Source organism: Bufo bufo, chromosome 1 (genome assembly GCF_905171765.1).
Source record: "Bufo bufo chromosome 1, aBufBuf1.1, whole genome shotgun sequence".
Lineage (NCBI taxonomy): Eukaryota > Metazoa > Chordata > Amphibia > Anura > Bufonidae > Bufo > Bufo bufo.
In genome coordinates, this window is record NC_053389.1 from 135,031,139 (window position 1) to 135,056,038 (window position 24,900).

Consider the following 24,900-nt stretch of genomic DNA (forward strand, 5'->3'; position numbering starts at 1 on the left):
TAATAATAATTATATTTGAACTTTACAAACATTACTTACTTTCCATTTATGGAACTTTTTTATTTTCTGGCGGGCTGTCTAGCGGGCTGTCTCGAGGGCTGTGTGACAGTTAGGCGGCCTGTCAGGCGGGCTGTCTGTCGGCAGGCGTTCAGGCTTGCTTTTTTTTCCTAAAAATTAATACAAGGAGTAGTTATATTCTTGTACCTATGACTACTACTCCTAGCATCCCCTATGTACTTATACTACCTGCAGTCCCTATATACTACTGTATAGGGACTGCAGGCAGTATAAGTACATAGGGGATGCTAGGAGTAGTAGTCCTAGGTACTGCAACTCCTAGCATCCCCTATGCACTTATACTGCCTGCAGTCCCTATACAGTAGTATATAGGGACTGTAGGTAGTATAAGTACATAGGGGATGCTATGAGTTGCAGTCCTAGGTACTCCTACTCCTAGCATCACCTATGTACTTATAACATACAGCTCCTATGTATAAGTACATAGGAGCTGCTAATATTAAAATTTTTTATTGTTGCACAACAAAAAAAACTAAAAACTTTATACTCACCTTCAATGGTGTGCTGCGGGCTTCCTCGCAGGCTGGAGCAAAGAAGCAAACAGGAAGCTGCGAAACCAGCTCCTCCTATATCCTGGCGCAGGCGCAGACTGGAAAACAGAATCCGGCGACGTGGCAATTTCCGGAACACTTGGTACCAGATCCGGAATTAATACATCTCAATGGAAATTAATGCCGGCAAGTGCGGCATTGTTCAGGGATTTTGGCCGGAAAAAACCCGCAGCAAACTGCAGTATTTTCTCCGGTCAAATACCGTACAAGGGACGGAACGGAAGACATCCTGATGCATACTGAACGGATTGCTTTCCATTCAGAATGCATTAGGATGCGTTTTTTTTCCAGTATTGAGACCCTTTACCGGATTTCAATACCGGAAAAGAATAACACTAGTGTGAAAGTACCCTTACAACCTTATATTTATTGTGCAAAAGTAGGAAAAACATAAAAACTGCATCCATTTGGTATCACTGCAATCATACTGATCAACAGAAAAAAAACATAACATACCGGTATTATTTATGCTGCACGGTGCATGATGCAAAATTTTAAAATGTAATAAAAAATGGCTAAATTTTAATTTTCTGTCTTTTCCTCCCAGAATAAAAAAGTTATATGGACTTTAAAATGGGACATTAAAACATACCACTCACCCCATAACAAACAAGACCCCATACAGCTACATGATAGAAAAATAAAAAGTATGGCTCTTGGAATGAGACAAAGAAAAAAAAATTGCTTGGTTCTAAAAAGGGCTCTCTGGTTTCACAATAATTTTATTTTTATTTTTGCCCCAAACACTGCATATTTTTGCCCCATATAGTATTTTCATGTCAACACTTTCCTTCCCCTTTTTTAAACTTCAGTACATCCTGGCAAGATGTTTACATACAAAATTTCCTGTTTTCATCAGCTTCAGGAGGTTTTTCTAACCTGTGTAATGTTTCTCGGAGCTTGCTCTGCCTACTATACTGTTCCCACTGTCACGCCCCTACACCTCCCCTCTCTAATTTAGATAAGTGGAGCAAGCTCAAAATTAAGGCCTCTTTCACGCAAGTGAGGTTTCCATTCGGATGTGATGTGTGTAGTGAACATATAGCCTCCGGTCTGAATCCTGACCGATTCATTTCAATGGGTCTGTGTGCGTTTTTTAACACATCATCTTTGCGTTTAGGAAAATGGCACCATGTTCTATATTGTGGGTTTTTCACGCAGCCCTGGCTCCATAGAAGTGAATGGGGCTTGGGGGAAAAACAGAAGGCATCCAGATGCAATGAGTTTTTCACTGATAGTTGCTAGAAGATGTTGTGTGTAATTCTTCAGTTTTGTTCATGCACATAAAAAATATATCAAAAACTGATTGCATCCAGTGCAGAAAAACTGAAACACTGAATGCAATCGCAGACAAAACTGATTCAACTTTTGTGCATAACCATCAGTTTTTTTTCCTGAACACATCCTGGCACAATCCGTATTGCTCGTGTGAAATAAGCCTAAGGCCCCTTTCACACGAGCGAGTTTTCCGCGTGGGTGCAATGCGTGATGTGAACGCTAAGCACCCGCACTGAATCCTGACCCATTCATTTCTGCGTTGCGTGAAAAACGCAGCATGTTCTATATTCTGCGTTTTTCACGCAGGCCTGGCCCCATAGAAGTGAATGGGGCTTTAGTGAAAAACACATTGCATCCGCATGCAGGTGCGGATACAGTGCGTTTTTCACTGATGGTTGCAGAACTACAGAGATGTTTGTAAACCTTCAGTTTTTTATCACGCTCATGAAAAACGCATTGCACCCGCGTGGAAAAAACGGAACAACTGAACGCAATCGCAGACAAAACTGACTGAACTTGCTTGCAAACGCATCCAGAGCCAATCCGTCACACTCGTGTGAAAGAGGCCTAATAAACTGGGCCGCACCTGGGCCCCATAGCAGACAGGTGTTCCACCTCCATGGAAGGTAAGTAACTGAATAGAATGCATTTGCATATAGATTTCATGCACAAACCGGTTGTATTGGGGTTTGTCATTTCTCCTCTATGGGATGGACAGCTATGCTTATGTCAACTTATGTATATTTATGCTTCATATGATGTCCAAAGAGCAAGGTGTAAAATCACAACTAGGTACAGAAGATCAAACATAAGCCAGAAGTGAAGGAGACAGAAAGTAGCCCTGGTAATATGAAGAAGAGCCATAGTGACATCTTGTGTCTCAATATGATACAGCAATGTCTGTGCTTTTTCGCACCAGGGAGTGGTTTCATGCAAGCATGGGTGTCACGGGGGTTAATCACACACATAACAAAACACAACAATACACAAAATATTACAGAATACAGTATGTGGCCAACATTGCCAATAATAAGACTATATAAAGGCCAAATAACCTATCCTTTACCTGTCCTGGATCCGGCGTATTTTGGTGGTTGTCCCGCAGTCCCAAAACGTTTGAGGTATGTCTTGTTCTCAGCTGATTCTAATGGTGAAGCAGGGAGCCGTACGTACAAGCACGACCACCGCTGCTGGATTTCAGGATGGTCGTAACCATGGAAACTATCAGTGTATAATGTGATGGGAAAATGAATCCAGTCAGCAAAGGAAGCAATACGGACAATCACAATACATTAGTAAGTGGCTTGTATTAACGTCCTCTACATGATAAATACTATTTGCTGAAGTTCTGGAATGTATTGGATAACACTGACAGCATTATGCCATTGTTATACAATACATTCCAGAACTTTAAGGGAAACATAGCATCATAAATCAAAATAATGCTATGCGACCCCGACAGTGCTGGGAGGTCAGGCCGGGAGCCGCTGCATACTCATGCTGTGAGTCCAGAGTGTGAAACTCGCTTGTCTGAAAGGAGCCGTAGGCATGCAAACAGTCTTATTTCTACTCTACTCCTAACTAGACTTATTTTTACCGTCTGTTTTGAGGGGGAACTTGTGCAATTTTTTACATTGAAAGAAACAGAGATGCAACTTTTTTCTGGTAATTTTTTTCATGCGCAAACCAATAAAACAAGTCTTAGTGAATATGAACCTGTCTTAGAAGAAAACAATAACTAGATTAAACCAAAAAAGATGGGGGCAGTGTCTGTGGCTCGATGAATATGGCTACTGTGTAAAGGAGCTCTGCCGTGTAATCCCTCTAAAGCGACTTTCAGCGCTACTGATCCTGGTCTCACTCACCTCTCCAGTCGGCTATCACTGCTGCCGCAGACATGACCCATACCTCCCAACTCTTTTTTTCATACTAGGCCACACCTCTGACTCCGCCCAAAGAATAATTACTGACTGTCACAACTGCAGCAGCTGGGGATCGGTTAGGCGATCGTAAGTAATTTTTTTACAGCATGTGGAGCCACTGGGACTATTTTTTTTCTTGCACTTCAATATCCATTTTAATTTTAGCATATAAATCATCAGATCATATATTTTAAGGTCCAAATTGCACCAAATAATGAAGTTCTGGTCTAATATACAGGTAGAAACCATACAGACGCTTTAGTAAGGAGCAATTTAGTAAATGTATTAATGCACATTTATCCTAATTCCCCAGGTCAAAAAGAGGGACGGTCTATCCAAAAGAGGGATACTTGGGAGGCATGATGATTACCTGTAACGCCCCAGAGTGGCATTACCACCTTTGCACCCCGCTACTGTCTTTATTGGTTAACCACGTCATCCTATGTATTTATTTCAGGTCCTAAACACTGTGCATTTCCTATTTTGAAACTGTTATTGTTCATGTAATTTACCTGCTTCGCCAGAAGGTGGCAGAAAGCATGGCAGAGCTACAAGTATAGAGAATGGAACCCTTCTTTCCATTCTAATTTTCCCTCTAAGGAGGGGAGGGACTAGTTAGTTGGGAGTCAGTTCAACTTACCCCCTTCCAAGGGAGGGTGTGCAGCAGGTGCACGTCCCTGCTGGCCATGCCTTGCCTAAGCCAGCTAGAGCACCTTCAGCTCTGCTGGATGTAGAGGCCACAGCTTGGAGCCTCTGAAACCAGGAGTTTTCCCTGGACAAATCTAGAGTCAGACTACAGAGAGAAGTTGCAGCATACAGCTAAAGCTAAGTTATACAGCGAGCCTGTCATTACAGCAGACCCAGAGAGCAACAGATGTAGCAGAGTTGAGTGTGTTCGCCTGCCAGAGTTAATGCTAAAGCCTGCTAAGAACCAAGACAAAGCCTGAAACTGAAAATACAAATGTGATAGCACTCTGCATCCAGCATTCTGCCCTGCCTCCATGCTGGATGAGGCATTGGTGTACATTTTGGCCAAAGCGTAATAAGCCACTCACTACGTCAAGGTCGCCTCTATTGAGTGGTCCCTAACACTAGTTCCTACCTGTTTATGGGCCATGACAGCCACACAAAGTCCAGGGAATGCAGGTCAGCATGCACGCCAAGCACACTCTGCTTTTAACCCCGTCCGGTGCCATTACAGCTTTCATCGGATCCAGGGATGCAAGTACCAACATGCACGCTGAGCCCACCATATATTTCTCCTGGAACCAAATGGCTACTGGTAGGTTCTATATAAGCAGACTCAGTTTTATACTGACTTTAAAACGAGCCTCCAGGACAGATTGACTGGTCAGGTGTGCATGACTCCAAGGAGATCGCCATGCCTCCACTATATACTACAAAGAAAAAATGTGGGGGATTGAGTCAGCACAACCTGTATGTAGGTGCACATCACTATGGCGAAATACATATACAAACGGAAAATACAAATGTGATAGCACTCTGCATCCAGCATTCTGCCCTGCCTCCATGCTGGATGAGGCATTGGTGTACATTTTGGCCAAAGCGTAATAAGCCACTCACCACGTCAAGGTTGCCTCTATTGAGTGGTCCCTAACACTAGTTCCTACATGTTTATGGGCCATGACAGCCACACAAAGTCCAGGGAAAGCCTGAAACTGTTGGAAAATTTTTTATTGAAAGTAAAGCTGTTCTTGAACTTCATCACAAGGTCTGGACTCAATTTATTTCTTCAAATCCCTCAATTATTCCCCCTATTTGCTCTGCTTCGGACAACAACGCCTGGGGTCCAGCGATTCCAGGTAGGAGCACCGTGACACGTGCACAAAACATTAAAGGACATTGTTTCTTTAAGGGACTCTGTCCCATTGTTGCTTTGTAGCAACTGGCGTAACGAAAACACTTACTTTAAGGGACCCCTGGTCATTGTCGTGCGTCGCAGACCCGAAAAAGGTCCAACAATCCAGGCCTGCGCGTCTCACAAACGTTTTTTTCCTCTCAAGAGATGCGGCCGAGCTCCCCTCAGGTGCGGCCTAGTTCCGGCACGGCTGCCTCGCCATCCTCCATGCCGCACGCATGGAGAAGCCCGGCAGACTCTCCAATAACTAACAGCTCCGCCTCCCCGACGACTGCTCCGGGCTCTCTCTCTCCTAACAGCGGTGAATGGAGGGTACCTCAACAAAGATCTCGGCCCAGCATAGATTCAAAGATGGCATCTGAACATGCTTTGAGTCACTCAGCATCCACACCACCCTCTAGCCCTCCACACCAAAGGTCTCGTCTGGTCTCAGACCCTCCTGCTATAATGACTGCTGGGTTAGATATTATGGCTGACCCTTTGCAATATTTCCCCACATTGATGCACATTACTCGTTGGAAGATGAGGTGAAAGCCTTAAAGGCCAAGATGGCTGACCTGGAGGACAGAAATAAAAGTTCCGAGGTATAGCGGACACGGTCAGCAACAATGCTCTCAAACAATATCTTTGAGATCTTATGAAAACAGCTCTCCCTGATATGGATACCCAACTCTTCCTTATTGATCGAGCCAAAGCATATCCCAGAATCCTTGCCCAAGGATGTCATAGCCAGGATTCACTTCTACCACATCAAAGATGACTTGATGTCCGCCTCTAGGAAAACTAAAGGCTTACCAAGTCCTTTCCATGAAGTTCAAATATACTCCAATCCTTCTTAAGCCACTCTACAAGCGAGGAAGCGGTTGTCTCCTGTGCAGGGCTGTGGAGTAGGAGTTGAGGAGTCGGAGGCAATTTTGGGTACCTGGAGTCAGAGTCGGCAAAAATGAACCGACTCCTACTAAATTTAAATTGGAATAAAAAATTAAAAAAAGCAAGTTTAAATGTCCCAATTCACAAAAAGTTATAATTAAATACTTCCCTACTGTAAGAATAAATGCCAATGCATGCAGTGCGTCACGTTACCGCAAAACGAACACGTTAAGTGACCGTGAAGAAGCATGTTTTTCATATGCTTCCTTATATGGCACACAACACAGTTAAGGAGCGGCAATACTTATACTTTCCATTGTGTTGTCTTCCGCTGTTACAGGGAACGCAACGCCCATGGTTAACCTAGCCTCTCACTGATAACTGATTAAGTAAATATGTTTTTTACAGGACTAGAGACACTTGTATAAGTGAAGGGAATGGATAGTCAATAGTTCAAGACTGAAGCTGTAAACCATTTGAAAAACTGCTGTCATTCAGCTAAGGCTATAAAAACTTGTAAACTCAGATTGTTAGTTTAAACTTTAAACATGACTATGGGATTCTACTAGGGAAATCATGTTTTACAATAAATGCCCCTTCCTGGATCCTCCCACTGCCCTATCTTCAGCAGAAGATCAGCACACAAAGGAGAAGGCAGCAGCTTCTGCCCAACTATCTCTCTCTGCTATAAGAGCTTAGAAGAACTTGGTGGAACACATTGTGTTTGTCTTTTGCTTAAACTGTTCAATACAGTAGACTGCTGGCTTCCTAGCCAGTAGTTCTGTATTAATGACATGTAACGTATAAAAGGAATGTATAAAATACATTTGCATATTAAATACAGAGGAGTCGGAGTCGGAAGTACCAAAAACTGAGGAGTCGGAATCGGAGTTGGAGTCGGAGCATTTATCTACCGACTCCACAGCCCTGCTCCTGTGACCAGTGTGCTGCGGGAATCGAAAATCCTGAATAGATGGGGTTTCCCCTTGAAGCTCTTGATAGTTCGAGGGAGAGACGGCACCACTTACAAATTTACTTTTAGTAGAGCCAATCCGTGGCGGTGCCCGCAGTGTTGAACCCTAGCCCGTCGAGTTCCAAGAGATCATAAGATGGAGAGAAGACCACGGCACTCAATGTCTTCACAATATGCAGAGTTTTATTCACCAACCATGCGACGTTTCGACTCCGGAGAGTCTTTCTCAAGCAAGTTTGTTACATCAGAGTGAAACATATAAATACCCTTAGAGTTAATAGGGGTCCGGAGCCGCCCACAGGGGTAATCCCACCCATACATGCAGAATATCACCTGTGTTCATCAAAAAAATTATGCAGTCAAGAAACATATAACTAAATTAGATAATAGTGGGATACATATAAAAAGAAAATTAAGACAAGGGGTATACATGAAAAGAAGATCAAGACACATACCATAGTCAGTCTGGTGAAGATCAGGAAGGGGGGGTCAGTGCCACAGAGTCCGCCATATTCGTCCATTGTGTAATGACTGTAGTGCATATCAAATCTGAAAATGGCATGTATATTGCCCGCCAAAAAAGTAATCATGGCACGTAGCAGGGCAACATGTATGAAAACACGTGTCCCCGGCGTCCTGAGCCCAGAGCGCAGCAAGTGCGTGGGAACTTCCGTTGTCAGCATGTGCGTCAGCACGTCTCTACAGTTTATGGGCAAACGGGAGGTTGCCCTAAAATGTATGGGTATACGGGAAGTTGATGTATCCCGTGTGGAGTGCGCTTGTATCATGTAAATTGAGCCTATTTCCATTGTTGATGTATATATTACAGTGTTATTAGGTCTCTGTTAATAGTGTGGGCTCAGGTATATAGTTTAGAAATATCACCACTCAATGTCTCTATGTGAAAACAAGGATTTCATAAAGAAGGGGGAAAAAATGACCCTAGATCAAAGAACCCAGAGAAATCCACTGGTAAAGGATACACATACAATTAATTCTACATTGGCCTATTTAGTAAGCTGCTATCAATCATACCGTGTGATGTGCCAGATGTGCTCCAAATGTCCAGCGATATAAATCCTGGGCACGGGGGCAATGCAGTCACCATACAAACTCCGGTCCTCATACTCCCCTGGTTGTGTTCTACCCTATTTATAGAGTGACCACCTGCACGGGAATTGTCCCGGTCACATCTTGCATGTGGAAACGCAGCTTAGGAGTAATTTAATTTTCCACCAGTTATGACCAGCAATAAATAATTATTTGGAGCCAGCCCATTGGTATGGGTGATTCACATTTAGCGGACCATCCATAACCACGGGAATCACTGATCCTGTGCACACACTTCAAATCTCCTCACCCGTGAGGATCTTACACCCACATACACAGTGTATTCAAAGGGTTCAGAGGGTACTAAGAGAAGTGTTGAAATCACATGAGACAATACCGTAATTAAAATATTACAATAATAGGCCAAAACCAACTTATGACAGTACCAGGTTTAGTCTCTTATCCAGGCTTTGTATAGTCACCATATACCGATGTAGGAAGTCGAAGTAGTCAGGTCCACCAGGGAGTTCATGTATAGAATATGGTCGGAAAACATAATAGAACCAACCCATAAATGACCCCATTTTAGAAATGACACCCCTTAAACTATTCAAAACTGGTTTTAGAAATGTTGTTAACCCTTTAGGTATTCCACAGGAATTAAAGCAAAATAGAGGTGAAATTTCAAAATGTCACTTTTGTGCAGATTTTCCATTTTAATAAATTTTTTCCTGGAACACATCAAGGGCTTAACAAAACAAACCTCAATATTTATTACCTTGATTCTGAAGTTTGGAGAAAAACCTCATATGTGGTCGTATACTGCTGTATGGGCACACGGCAAGGCAGAGAAGGCAAGGAGCGCCATATGGTTTTTGGAGGGCAGATTTTACTGGAATAGTCTTTGGGCACCATGTTGCATTTGAAGAGACCCTGGTATCCCCACAGTGAAAACCCCCAAAAAGTGACCATATTTTGTAAAATACACAACCCAAGGAATTTTTAAGGGGTGTAGCGGGCACTTCACTTAACAGCTGTTTCATATCATTTTTAATACTTGGTGTGAAAATGAAAAATTACTTCTTTTTTTTTTTACAAGAAAATGGTGCTTTAGGCCCAAACTTTCTTTTTTTTACAAAAGATAACAGGAGAATATCCACCCACAATTTGCTGCCCACTTTCTACTGAATACAGTAACACCCTAATTGTGGTCGTAAACTGTTATTTGCTGATACACCAGGGCTCAAAAGGGAAGGAGCGGCATCTGGATTTTCTAACATGGAATTTTCTGTCATGGTTTTTAAGAGCAATAACTTTTTTTGTTGAATGCGCTGCATAAGGGCTTATTTTGTGTGAGACAAGCTGTAGTCTTTATTGGCACCATTTTAAGGTACATTTGGCTTTCTGGTTGTTTTTTATCTCATTTTGGGGAGGTAAAGTCACAAAAAAAGCTGTTTGGTGTCATTTTTCTATTTTTATTTTTTTTACACCGTTCACTTAATGGGGTAGATCATGTGATATTTTTATAGATCCGGTCATTATGGACGCAACGATACCAAATATGTCTAGTTCTTTTTATTTTTATGTTTTACACAATAAAAACATTTTTGTTGCCATTTTCTGTGTTGCCATTTTCTTAGAGCCATATAATTTTTTTTTTTTATGGCTATAGTCTTGTGTCAGGGCTTGTTTTTTGCGGGACCAGGTGACATTTTTATTCTACCATTTTGGGGTGCATACAACTTTTTGATTGATTGATATTATGTTTTTTGTGAGGTGAGGTGACTAAACAGAGCTCTCACTTTAACCACCTCCGGACCGCTGTACGCACAGACGCGTCCTGGAGGTGGTTGTTTCATTCCACCTGGACGCGTCGGCGCGTCCTCTCGCGGGACGCGAGATTTCGGTCACAGCCGGCCCGCGCATGCGCATCGCGGGCCGGCAAAAGTTAAAGGACTATTGCATCAGCAACCTGCCAGCCAATGATCGTCGCTGGCAGGTTGCTGATTTTAAAAAAATCAAATCACAAGCCAGATAACAGATCATATTAGTAAATATGATCTGTTATATGGCTTCTCTGCTCCTCTGCTGGTCCTTTTCGTCGGTTGGATCCAGCAGAGGAGCAGACATCACTGTGAGTACACACCAAACACTACCCTTAGCCCCTGATCACCTTCCATCACCCCCATCATCCAAATTAACCCCTTGATCGCCCCCTGTCAATCACTTAGTGAAAGACAAAAAGTGATCAGTGTAAACTGACACTTTTTTTTTCACTAGTATTGGCTGTTAGGTTTTAGGATTAGTTTAGGCCCCTTGGTTAGGTAGTTTAGGGATCAGTTAGCGCCCAGCCCACCGCACCGCAGTCACTTATTCGCTGTTTAGCGTATCGCTAATCAGCATTTGTACTTTTATAGTATCTGTAAGTGATCAAAACTGATCACGGTCAGATCTATAATAGTATTAGTGTCACCTTAGCTCGCCCTCCACCCAAAACGCAGTGTTTGCCCGATCAGGCCTGATCGGTCGCCCACACGTGCGTTCACCCACGCCCGCCCCACCGCAGTGACAAAAAAATACATTTTTTTTGATCACTGCACATTCACTTTACACGCTCTGCGGCGATAAAAAAATCAGTTTTGATATTTTTTATCAACCGCAGCGGCCTCCGGTACTTCGCTAGCCTCCCCTTTGTAAGACAGGCTTGCTTTTTTTCTTGGGTAGTCTCAGGGAATACCCCTAAATTTAGTAGTCCAAAATGTCAAACAGGGGGTATTCTTCTGAAGAGGCCTACAGGATTCTGACCCAGTCGGATGAGGAATGGGAACCCTCATCTGACGAATCTAGCGGGTCAGAATATGAACCTGTAGAAAGCAGTGGCTCTCTGACCCAAAGTTCGGACGAGGAGGTGGAGGTCCCTGGCAGCACCAGGCGTACCCGGCCCCGTGTCGCTAGACCACAGGTTACGCAGGATCCGCTTCAAGAGCAGCAGAGTGGGGCTGTCGCTGCCGGATCACGTGGTGAGGCATACACCAGCAGCGCAGCCCTCCCTGGACCTAGTACCAGCACTGCCGTACAACATGGTGAAGTAGCGAGCACCAGAAGGGCAGTTGAAGCTGGTACGGTGGCACGTGCAGTAGTTACCCCGTCGCAGCCACCTCACAGACAGGCCCGTAGAGCCCCTAGAATCCCTGAGGTGCTGGCAAACCCTGATTGGCAGTCACCAACTTCAGCCGCACCTGTAGTTCCCCCTTTCACCGCCCAGTCTGGAGTTCGGGTTGAGACGGCTCAGATCAGTACGGCCCTGGGATTTTTTGAGCTGTTCTTGACTGCGGAGCTCTTGGACTTAGTCGTGGCAGAGACAAACCGGTATGCCACACAATTTATAACCACAAACCCGGGAAGCTATTATGCCCAGCCTTTCCGGTGGAAACCAGTCCAAGTTTCCGAACTTAACATTTTTCTGGGCCTTCTCCTCAACATGGGTCTAACCAAAAAGCATGAATTGCGGTCATATTGGTCCACGAACCCAATTCATCACATGCCCATGTTCTCTGCTGCTATGTCCAGGGCACGTTTTGAGACCATCCTGCGTTTCCTGCACTTTAGCGACAACACCACCTCCCGTCCCAGAGGCCACCCAGCTTTTGACCAGCTCCACAAAATTCGGCCCCTCATAGACCATTTCAACCAGAAATTTGCAGATTTGTATACCCCTGAGCAAAACATCTGCGTAGACGAGTCCCTAATACATTTTACCGGGCGCCTTGGCTTCAAACAATACATCCCAAGCAAGCGTGCCCGGTATGGGGTCAAATTGTATAAGCTCTGTGAAATGGCCACAGGCTATACCCACAAATTTCGGATCTATGAGGGAAAAGATCAGACCCTGGAGCCGGTCGGTTGCCCTGACTACCTGGGGAGCAGTGGGAAGACAGTCTGGGACTTGGTGTCACCCTTATTCGGCAAGGGGTACCATCTTTATGTGGACAATTTTTACACAAGTGTGGCCCTCTTTAGGCATTTGTTTATAGAACGGATTTGCGCCTGTGGCACCGCGCGAACTAGTCGCGTGGGCTTCCCCCAACGGCTTGTAACCACCCGTCTTGCAAGGGGGGAGAGGGCTGCCTTGTGTAACGAAGAACTGCTCGCGGTGAAATGGAGAGACAAGCGTGACGTTTACATGCTCTCCTCCATTCACGCAGACACGACAATCCAAATTGAGCGAGCAACCCGTGTCATTGAAAAGCCCCTCTGTGTCCACGACTATAATGCGCTCATGGGAGGGGTGGACTTCAATGACCAGATGTTGTCTCCGTATTTAGTTTCCCGCAGAACCAGACGCTGGTATAAGAAGGTGTCTGTATATTTAATTCAATTGGCGCTGTACAATAGTTTTGTTCTCTACAGTAAGGCTGGGAGAACACGATCTTTCCTCAAATTCCAGGAAGAGATCATCGAGAACCTCCTTTACCCAGGAGGTTCCGTGGCCCCATCCACCAGTGTAGTTAGCCGTCTACACGAGCGACATTTCCCCAGTGTCGTTCCTGGTACCTCAACCCAACCGTCACCCCGAAAAAGATGTCGTGTCTGTAGCAGGAGTGGAATAAGGCGTGACACCCGCTATTTCTGTCCTGACTGTCCTGACCACCCTGCCCTATGCTTTAGTGAGTGTTTCCGGAAGTACCACACACAGGTACACCTAGCATAGGGATTGCATCTCACAGGACAGGCACACAGGGCTATTAGGGCCCTTTTACTCTCAGCTGCTGCAAACCTCTCCTTTCACCTGGGATAAAGTGCATAACGTACTTCGCCACATCTTTGGGCGATTTGCGCTTTGCACATTGTCCCATGGGGAAGGAGAGGTTTGTTCTATAAAGGTAAAAAAAAAACAAAAAACACCAGTAAGCAAAACGGTTAATGTTCAGTTCAAAAAGTTAAAGTTTAGATGTTCTCTTCCAAAGTTAATAAATTTATTGCGTTGCGGCCTGGTTTTTTCTTTTTTTTTTTTACCTTCCAGGTGGACCAACCGATCGACTAGCTGCAGCACTGATGTGCATTCTGACAGAAGCATTGCGCTGCTGTCAGATTACACGCAAGTCGGTGTATGCGGCGCTGCAAGACGAGATTTCTCCTCTGCAGTAAAAGATACGTTTGCCGAGGCATATGAGCTGAGGAGGCGGCGGTGTTCATATACTTTGGCAAACACTTTGTATATATATAAAAAAAAAAAATCCCGGCAAGGATTTATTCATCCACATCGATTGATGTGAATGGAGAAATCTGGTTTGCCAGGGCATACGAGCTAAGTGGGTATGGATGTTGGGCGGAGCTCCTATGTCCTGGCAGACGCCTTTCCCCTCCTTTTTCTTTTTTTGCCGTTCATTTTTTTCTTTCAGCCCAGAGGCTGAATGGAAAAAAAAAATCTCATTACCCGTATGCTCAATATAAGGAGAATAGCAGAAACTCCTAATGCTGGGCATACATGTAATGATTGCGGAGACCCTCAAATGCCAGGGCAGTACAAACACCCCACAAATAACATCATTTTGGAAAGAAGACACCCCAAGGTATTCGCTGAGGGGCATATTGAGTCCATGAAAGATTGAAATTTTTGTCCCAAGTTAGCGGAAAGGGAGACTTTGTGAGAAAAAAATCAAAAAAATCAATTTCCGCTAACTTGTGCCAAAATTATTTTTTTTCTATGAACTCGCCATGCCCCTCATTGAATACCTTGGGGTGTCTTATTTCCAAAATGGGGTCACATGTGGGGTATTTATACTGCCCTGGCATTTTAGGGGCCCCAAAGCGTGAGAAGAAGTCTGCTATCCAAATGTCTAAAAATGCCCTCCTAAAAGGAATTTGGGCCCCTTTGCCCACCTAGGCTGCAAAAAAGTGTCACACATGTGGTATCTCCGTATTCAGGAGAAGTTGGGGGATGTGTTTTGGGGTGTCATTTTGCATATACCCATGCTGGGTGAGATAAATATCTTGGTCAAATGCCAACTTTGTATAAAAAAATGGGAAAAGTTGTCTTTTGCCAAGATATTTCTCTCACCCAGCATGGGTATATGTAAAATGACACCCCAAAACACATTCCCCAACTTCTCCTGAATACGGCGATACCACATGTGTGACACTTTTTTGCAGCCTAGGTGGGCAAAGGGGCCCACATTCCAAAGAGCACCTTTCTGATTTCACAGGTCATTTACCTACTTACCACACATTTGGGCCCCTGGAAAATGCCAGGGCAGTATAACTACCCCACAAGTGACCCCATTTTGGAAAGAAGACACCCCAAGGTATTCGCTGATGGGCATAGCGAGTTCCTAGAATTTTTTATTTTTTGTCACAAGTTAGTGGAAAATGATGATTTTTTTTTTTTTTTTTTCTTACAAAGTCTCATATTCCACTAACTTGTGACAAAAAATAAAAACTTCCATGAACTCACTATGCCCATCAGCGAATACCTTGGGGTGTCTTCTTTCCAAAATGGGGTCACTTGTGGGGTAGTTATACTGCCCTGGCATTCTAGGGGCCCAAATGTGTGGTAAGGAGTTTGAAATCAAATTCTGTAAAAAATGGCCTGTGAAATCCGAAAGGTGCTCTTTGGAATGTGGGCCCCTTTGCCCACCTAGGCTGCAAAAAAGTGTCACACATGTGGTATCTCCGTATTCAGGAGAAGTTGGGGAATGTGTTTTGGGGTGTCATTTTACATATACCCATGCTGGGTGAGATAAATATCTTGGTCAAATGCCAACTTTGTATAAAAAAAATGGGAAAAGTTGTCTTTTGCCAAGATATATCTCTCACCCAGCATGGGTATATGTAAAATGACACCCCAAAACACATTCCCCAACTTCTCCTGAATACGGAGATACCACATGTGTGGCACTTTTTTGCAGCCTAGGTGGGCAAAGGGGCCCACATTCCAAAGAGCACCTTTCGGATTTCACCAGTCATTTTTTACAGAATTTGATTTCAAACTCCTTACCACACATTTGGGCCCCTAGAATGCCAGGGCAGTATAACTACCCCACAAGTGACCCCATTTTGGAAAGAAGACACCCCAAGGTATTTGCTGATGGGCATAGTGAGTTCATGGAAGTTTTTATTTTTTGTCACAAGTTAGTGGAATATGAGATTTTGTAAGAAAAAAAAAAATCATCATTTTCCACTAACTTGTGACAAAAATTAAAAAATTCTAGGAACTCGCCATGCCCCTCACGGAATACGTTGGGGTGTCTTCTTTCCAAAATGGGGTCACTTGTGGGGTAGTTATACTGCCCTGGCATTCTAGGGGCCCAAATGTGTGGTAAGGAGTTTGAAATCAATTTCTGTAAAAAATGACTGGTGAAATCCGAAAGGTGCTCTTTGGAATGTGGGCCCCTTTGCCCACCTATGCTGCAAAAAAGTGCCACACATGTGGTATCTCCGTATTCAGGAGAAGTTGGGGAATGTGTTTTGGGGTGTCATTTTACATATACCCATGCTGGGTGAGAGATATATCTTGGCAAAAGACAACTTTTCCCATTTTTTTATACAAAGTTGGCATTTGACCAAGATATTTATCTCACCCAGCATGGGTATATGTAAAATGACACCCCAAAACACATTCCCCAACTTCTCCTGAATACGGAGATACCACATGTGTGACACTTTTTTGCAGCCTAGGTGGGCAAAGGGGCCCACATTCCAAAGAGCACCTTTCGGATTTCACCAGTCATTTTTTACAGAATTTGATTTCAAACTCCTTACCACACATTTGGGCCCCTAGAATGCCAGGGCAGTATAACTACCCCACAAGTGACCCCATTTTGGAAAGAAGACACCCCAAGGTATTTGCTGATGGGCATAGTGAGTTCATGGAAGTTTTTATTTTTTGTCACAAGTTAGTGGAATATGAGATTTTGTAAGAAAAAAAAAAAATCATCATTTTCCACTAACTTGTGACAAAAATTAAAAAATTCTAGGAACTCGCCATGCCCCTCACGGAATACGTTGGGGTGTCTTCTTTCCAAAATGGGGTCACTTGTGGGGTAGTTATACTGCCCTGGCATTCTAGGGGCCCAAATGTGTGGTAAGGAGTTTGAAATCAATTTCTGTAAAAAATGACTGGTGAAATCCGAAAGGTGCTCTTTGGAATGTGGGCCCCTTTGCCCACCTATGCTGCAAAAAAGTGCCACACATGTGGTATCTCCGTATTCAGGAGAAGTTGGGGAATGTGTTTTGGGGTGTCATTTTACATATACCCATGCTGGGTGAGAGATATATCTTGGCAAAAGACAACTTTTCCCATTTTTTTATACAAAGTTGGCATTTGACCAAGATATTTATCTCACCCAGCATGGGTATATGTAAAATGACACCCCAAAACACATTCCCCAACTTCTCCTGAATACGGAGATACCACATGTGTGACACTTTTTTGCAGCCTAGGTGGGCAAAGGGGCCCACATTCCAAAGAGCACCTTTCGGATTTCACAGGCCATTTTTTACAGAATTTGATTTCAAACTCCTTACCACACATTTGGGCCCCTAGAATGCCAGGGCAGTATAACTACCCCACAAGTGACCCCATTCACACGGGCGAGTATTCCGCGTGGGTGCAATGCGTGATGTGAACGCATTGCACCCGCACTGAATCCTGACCCATTCATTTCTATGGGGCTGTGCACTCGAGCGGTGATTTTCACGCATCACTTGTGCGTTGCGTGAAAATCGCACCATGCTTTATATTGTGCGTTTTCCACGCAACGCAGGCCCCATAGAAGTGAATGGGGCTGCGTGAAAATCACAAGCATCCGCAAGCAAGTGTGGATGCGGTGCGATTTTCACGCACGGTTGCTAGGAGACGATCAGGATGGAGACCCGATCATTATTATTTTCTCTTATAACATGGTTATAAGGGAAAATAATAGCATTCTGAATACAGAATGCATAGTACAATAGCGCTGGAGGGGTTAAAAAAAATAAAAAAATAATTTAACTCACCTTAATCCACTTGATCGAGCAGCCCGGCTTCTCTTCTGTCTTCTTATTTGCTGCGTGCAGGAAAAGGACCTGTGGTGACGTCACTCTGGTCATCACATGATCCATCACCATGGTAAAAGATCATGTGACGGACCATGTGATGACTGGAGTGACGTCACCACAGGTCCTTTTCCTGCACGCAGCAAAGAAGAAGACAGAAGAGATGCCGGCTGCGCGATCAAGTGGATTAAGTGGATTAAGGATTAAGGTGGATTATATTTTTTTTAACCCCTCCAGCTCTATTGCACTATGCATTCTGTATTCAGAATGCTATTATTTTCCCTAATAACCATGTTATAAAGGAAAATAATACAATCTACAGAACACAGATCCCAAGCCCGAACTTCTGTGAAGAAGTTCGGGTTTGGGTACCAGACATGTCGATTTTTCTCACGCGCGTGCAAAACGCATTACAATGTTTTGCACTCGCGCATGTTCCCGCAACGCACCCGCACCTTTTCCCGCAACGCCCGTGTGAAAGAAGCCTTACTGCAAAAGACCAAAGTGCCCTATGTATTAGCTTCAGATGGCGTATTGAAAATTCTGCATCCTAACGATATTTAGCATACTTTTTTCTAAACGTAAATAACAAATGCTGGGGCTGCCAGAGCTCTCATGGTAATTTATTACACTTATTATGGAATTGCCCAGCCCTCGCATATTCGCTTAACCCCTGGGTTAGCCCTCCTATCTCTGGAAATGGAGCAGGTCCCTGGTACTCACAGAAAATTGTTCTGCCATATACAGGGAGTGCAGAATTATTAGGCAAGTTGTATTTTTGAGGATTAATTTTATTATTGAACAACAACCATGTTCTCAATGAACCCAAAAAACTCATTAATATCAAAGCTGAATATTTTTGGAAGTAGTTTTTAGTTTGTTTTTAGTTTTAGCTATTTTAGGGGGATATCTGTGTGTGCAGGTGACTATTACTGTGCATAATTATTAGGCAACTTAACAAAAAACAAATATATACCCATTTCAATTATTTATTTTTACCAGTGAAACCAATATAACATCTCAACATTCACAAATATACATTTCTGACATTCAAAAACAAAACAAAAACTAATCAGTGACCAATATAGCCACCTTTCTTTGCAAGGACACTCAAAAGCCTGCCATCCATGGATTCTGTCAGTGTTTTGATCTGTTCACCATCAACGTTGCGCGCAGCAGCAACCACAGCCTCCCAGACACTGTTCAGAGAGGTGTACTGTTTTCCCTCCTTGTAAATCTCACATTTGATGATGGACCACCGGTTCTCAATGGGGTTCAGATCAGGTGAACAAGGAGGCCATGTCATTAGATTTTCTTCTTTTATACCCTTTCTTGCCAGCCACGCTGTGGAGTACTTGGACGCTTGTAATAGAGCATTGTCCTGCATGAAAATCATGTTTTTCTTGAAGGATGCAGACTTCTTCCTGTACCACTGCTTGAAGAAGGTGTCTTCCAGAAACTGGCAGTAGGACTGGGAGTTGAGCTTGACTCCATCCTCAACCCAAAAAGGCCCCACAAGCTCATCTTTGATGATACCAGCCCAAACCAGTACTCCACCTCCACCTTGCTGGCGTCTGAGTCGGACTGGAGCTCTCTGCCCTTTACCAATCCAGCCACGGGCCCATCCATCTGGCCCATCAAGACTCACTCTCATTTCATCAGTCCATAAAACCTTAGAAAAATCAGTCTTGAGATATTTCTTGGCCCAGTCTTGACGTTTCAGCTTGTGTGTCTTGTTCAGTGGTGGTCGTCTTTCAGCCTTTCTTACCTTGGCCATGTCTCTGAGTATTGCACACCTTGTGCTTTTGGGCACTCCAGTGATGTTGCAGTTATGAAATATGGCCAAACTGGTGGCAAGTGGCATCTTGGCAGCTGCACGCTTGACTTTTCTCAGTTCATGGGCAGTTATTTTGCGCCTTGGTTTTTCCACACGCTTCTTGCGACCCTGTTGACTATTTTGAATGAAACGCTTGATTGTTCGATGATCACGCTTCAGAAGCTTTGCAATTTTAAGAGTGCTGCATCCCTCTGCAAGATATCTCACTATTTTTGACTTTTATGAGCCTGTCAAGTCCTTCTTTTGACCCAATTTGCCAAAGGAAAGGAAGTTGCCTAATAATTATGCACACCTAATATAGGGTGTTGATGTCATTAGACCACACCCCTTCTCATTACAGAGATGCACATCACCTAATATGCTTAATTTCGTAGTAGGCTTTCGAGCCTATACAGCTTGAAGTAAGACAACATGCATAAAGAGGATGATGTGGTCAAAATACTCATTTGCCTAATAATTCTGCACTCCCTGTATTATCAGTAGCAAAGTTTCTGATAACTCGGCGATTGAAGACCATTGAGCCCCCTGTGGTCTCGGACATAACGGAGATGCTTTCCACTCATTTCATTTAGGAGCGGCTACTAGCTTACCGTAGTAATACCCTGGTCTCCTTTCATAAACATTGGAAACCACGGCTTGATCTATTTCCACTGCCTTCATTAGAGAATCATTGATATACCATAAATGACGGAAATGTCCAATGTATCATTGGTTGTTATTGTTTATTTGATTTACTGTTTTGTTAATTTTAGAGCTAATCTGCTCTCTCTTGTATGACTATATGAAACAATAAAATTTTCATGTTTAGAGTGTATAGGTGTTAAAGGGTGAAAAGCAGGGAGCTGCCATGATAACGCCCGTAGGTGACCTAGTATACGCTTAACATGCGGTTATCTCTCCTTTCCCTTAGGCCTCGTGCACACGACCGTATTTTTTTTTGAATCAATGTGTTTTTATTGACTTTTAGACATATTACTGATCAACAATGGACAGTTACAGAGTCGGCGCTTCACAAAGCCACATTGGCAGCGCCCACTGAACCGTATTGCGGTACATCATTGTTCTGTCCCCACATGAAGGCGAATGAAGGTGTAACTGATAATGACTTTGTGACTGTCCTACCTTCGTATCCAAGCAGTGGAGCAGACCGGACCGGCAGATGCTCAGGTTAGATGGATCCAGACGTAGACATGAGGATGCAATCAAACGTGGGTTTATTTGATCCAGAGCAGTGACATACAGTGATGTAATACAGGAATACAGTAGATGCTGTGGTGTGGATGTCTTTTCTGAGGCTAACTGCTGAGGCAACTGCTGGGGCAACTGCTGGTCAAAAACTGATGCCTTCACAAGCCGAGGTGTGTGTCTCCAGTCACAAAGGATGCAGCACTGAAAAAGGCTACAGGAAGTGACCAGGCCCAAGGCTGCTAAAACCACGCCCAGACATAAAAACTTTATAGACAACGAACGAAGCGTGCAGCATACAAATTCCGGCCAGCAGATGGCAGCAGAGAACAATAGATTTAAACAACATAGGTAAAACAAGAAATAATACAGTGCAGAAATTCAATATGAAAGGAACAGCACACTCCCCGTCTGAAATTCACTTTGGGGATTTCACTATGACGAATGTCCATAAAATATAAACAACCTGTATAAGAAAAACATGTTAGAATGCAAACATAGATTAGTCTTGTGTTCCAACTTGGAATGGAGAAGATCTGCGAAGCTAGATACAGTCCTGTTCACCCGTCAGGGACGTTCTCGATGGGTCTCGTCCAACTGGAGAAACGTTCAAAGCGCTGACAACTGAAGCTGGCGGTTTGCTTTGTCCCAGTGTCTAATGCACTAACTTCAGCGCGGATTTCTGGATCATTATCCGGATCCTGGATGTTGAAAACTTCCTGTACACATTCGTCTGCCTCTCCAAGCAGAAACTCTGGACCTGTAAGCCAGGTAGAGTTAGTAAAAGAACCTATAGACATAGGCCTAGTGGCGTGATCTGCTGGATTAAGTTCGGATGGTACGTAGTGCCATTGTTCAGGTTTGGAGGACCTCCTTATTCTCTCTATGCGGTTACTAACGTACACATAAAATCGCTTGGTCCGATTGTGAATGTAACCTAAAACGACCTTACTGTCGGTGTAATACTGGACTTCAGCTATGTCGACACCCAGTTCTTGTTGTATGAAATCCGCAATCTCCACTGCCAACACAGTCCCACAGAGTTCCAGTCTGGGAATAGTATGATCGGGCTTGGGGGCTAACTTAGCCTTACCAAAGACGAATCCAACGTGATTTTGGTTGTTGGGTTCTGTCACCTTCAGATAGGCAACCGCTGCGATGGCCTCCGTGGAGGCGTCCGAGAACACGTGGAGTTCTTTCTTTATGCTAGAGGAAAGTGAAGTTTTAATATAGCATCTCGGGATGTGGATCTCATCCAAGGCACACAAAGATCGCTTCCAGGCTTCCCATTTTTGCTCTTTCTCGGAGGGAAGTGGGGTATCCCAATCCTTGACCGTTTCAGAAAACTGTCTCAGTAGAGATTTACCTTGTATGGTAATGGGCGCTACAAATCCCAGCGGATCAAATAGGCTGTTTACCACTGATAGGACGCCTCGTTTTGTGAATGGCTTGTCTGCACAACTTATCTGAAAACCGAAGGAGTCAGCCGAGAGATCCCATCTGAGGCCCAAGCTCCTCTGCACAGGTGGACTGTCCAGTCCCAAGTTAATGTCCTTGAATCCTGGTGCATGATCGCCTGATTCGAAGGCCCTCATAACGGCCAGGCTGTTTGAAGCAATTTTGTGTAGTCTAAGTTTAGCTTGGTACAACATACTTTGAGTCCTTTTGAGCAGATCGATAGCCGCTTCTTCAGTCGGTAGTGATTTGAGTCCATCGTCTACGTAGAAGTCCTTTTCTACAAAGTCTCTGGCATCTTTACCGTACTTGGATTCTCCCTCTAATGCAGTTCGCCGAAGGCCGTAAGTTGCCACGGCAGGTGAAGGGCTGTTTCCAAATACGTGTACCCTCATACGATATTCTGCCATCTCTGCGTTGGTGTCGTTATTCTTGTACCACAGAAACCTGAGGAAATTCCGGTGGTCCTCTCTGACTACGAAACAGTGGAACATCTGTTCAATGTCGGCGGTGATGGCAACGAGCTCTTTTCTGAACCTCATCAGCACTCCAACTAGGTTATTCGTCAGATTAGGACCTGTGAGAAGGACATCATTAAGAGATACACCTTGATGTTTGGCACTTGAGTCGAAAACAACCCTAATTTGATTAGGTTTCCGTGGGTGATACACTCCAAATGAAGGCAAGTACCAGCACTCGTCGTTCTTCCCTAAGGATGGAGCTGGTTCTGCATGGTTGTTGCGGAATATTTTGTCGATAAAGGCAACGATGTGTTCTCTCATCTCAGGCTTACTGTTCATGGTACGCTGAAGAGAGTTAAATCTAGACAGAGCTTGTTCCCTATTGTTCAGGAGTCTCACCCTGGTAGCTCGGAAGGGTAATGGAGAAACCCAGTGATTGGTTTCGTCTTTAAGGAACTCATTGTCCATTATCTTGATAAATTCTCTGTCCTCTACTGACAAAGCTACTTTATCATCGTCCTTGCTGGTATGAAAGACTAATCTTCCCAAGTTGTCAGCAAAGGGAGGAATGTCGTCAGGTGGTTGTATGAGGTCTGGAGGCTTCTCTTTCACCTCATAGTGATGAGGGCAAGGCTTAATGCAAGTCGTGCGTCCATCTCCACGCACATACGTTTTGAATGAGCGGATTTTTGGTTGATCCAAGCATACATTTCCTATGACTACCCATCCCAAGTCCAGTCTCTGGGCATATGGTGCATAGTCGGGACCATTACACTGTTGACGCACCTTGTGTACCCTTAGATTGTCTCTGCCAAGCAGGAGTAGAATCTCGGCGTTGTTGTCCATAGGTGGGATAACGTTGGCTAGGTGCCTTAGGTGTGGATGGTGAAATGCAGCTTCCGGGGTAGGAATTTCATCCCTATGGTTGGGTATTTGATCGCATTCGATCAGCGTCGGTAGAGGTATTTCTGTATTTCCACTGACGGAACAAGCGATGAATCCTTGTGCCCTCCTGCCGCTAGTCTCTATGCGACCCGAGCAGGTGTTTAAGATGTAGGGTTCTGACGGTCCCTTTATTCCAAAGGCTTCAAAGAATTTAGGTCCTGCTAGGGAGCGGTTGCTTTGGTCGTCAATGATGGCATACATTTTTACTGCCTTTTCTGGTAGCCCCTCCGGGTAGACCTTGATTAGGCATATGCGGGCACAACATTTCTCACTCTGGCCCTCCCCACATACGTCCGAGCATGAGCAGGAAACAGCAGTGGCTGTGTTAGCGTGGTTCTGGGGCTCCCCGCCATGACTTTGAGCAGGACTGGTGGTGACAGCAGCAGGTGAATCCCTTGTGAGTGGAGTTGGGTGCATAGCTGAGGCATGTCTTCCACTATGACACTCCTCACACTTGATAATGGATTTACAGTCCTTAGCCATGTGCTCCAATGAAGCGCAGCACCTGAAACATACCCCAAGCTCGGTGAGGACTTTCTTGCGCTCCTGTATGGTTTTGGATCTAAATCCTCTGCATTTGTTCAGCGAGTGTGGTTTTTTATGAATGGGACATTCACGATTGAAGGCCTTGTCTCCTGATGAGGTAGTGTACTGTCTACCAGTGGGTACTGCAGATGATGGTAGGTTAGTCTTTCTAACATTCACGCTGCTCTTAAAGTCTCTGTGTTTATGTACAATACTTTCATACCTTGATGATGGTGTCACTGAGGCTGTAGTATTGAACTCCAGGAAGTCGAGGCTGGGGTCATTCCTCATCTGGGACTGTTCATCGATGAACCTACAGAAATGAATAAATGGGGGAAAAGTGACGTCATGCACTCTTTTGTACCTTGAGACTGATGCCGCCCACTTCTCTTGCAGGCTGTATGGTAACTTCACGACAATTGGGTTCACCCCATGTGCTGTATCGAGGTAGCACAGCCCGGACAGACGAGGGTCTCTTTTGGCAAGCTCCAGTTCCATGAGCAAATCACTTAAATCCTGAAGCTTATGGACATCCTTGAGACTGATCTTGGGGACGTTCTGCAGTCTCCTGAATAGTGCCTTCTCTATTGCTTCTGCACTGCCAAAGGTGCGTTCGAGTCTCTGCCAGGCTGCAGCGAGACCTGCTTCTGCTTGTCCTACATAGACAGTTCTAAGGCTCTTGATACGATTTGTGGAGCCTGGGCCCAGCCAGTTGATCAAGAGGTCGAGCTCCTGCTCTGCAGTTAGGTTGAGGTTGGCGATGGCGGCTTTGAAGGTTGCCTTCCAGGCTCTATAGCTCTCCGCACGGTCATCAAATTTTGAGAGACTGGTGTTAATTAGCTCTCTGCTCACCAT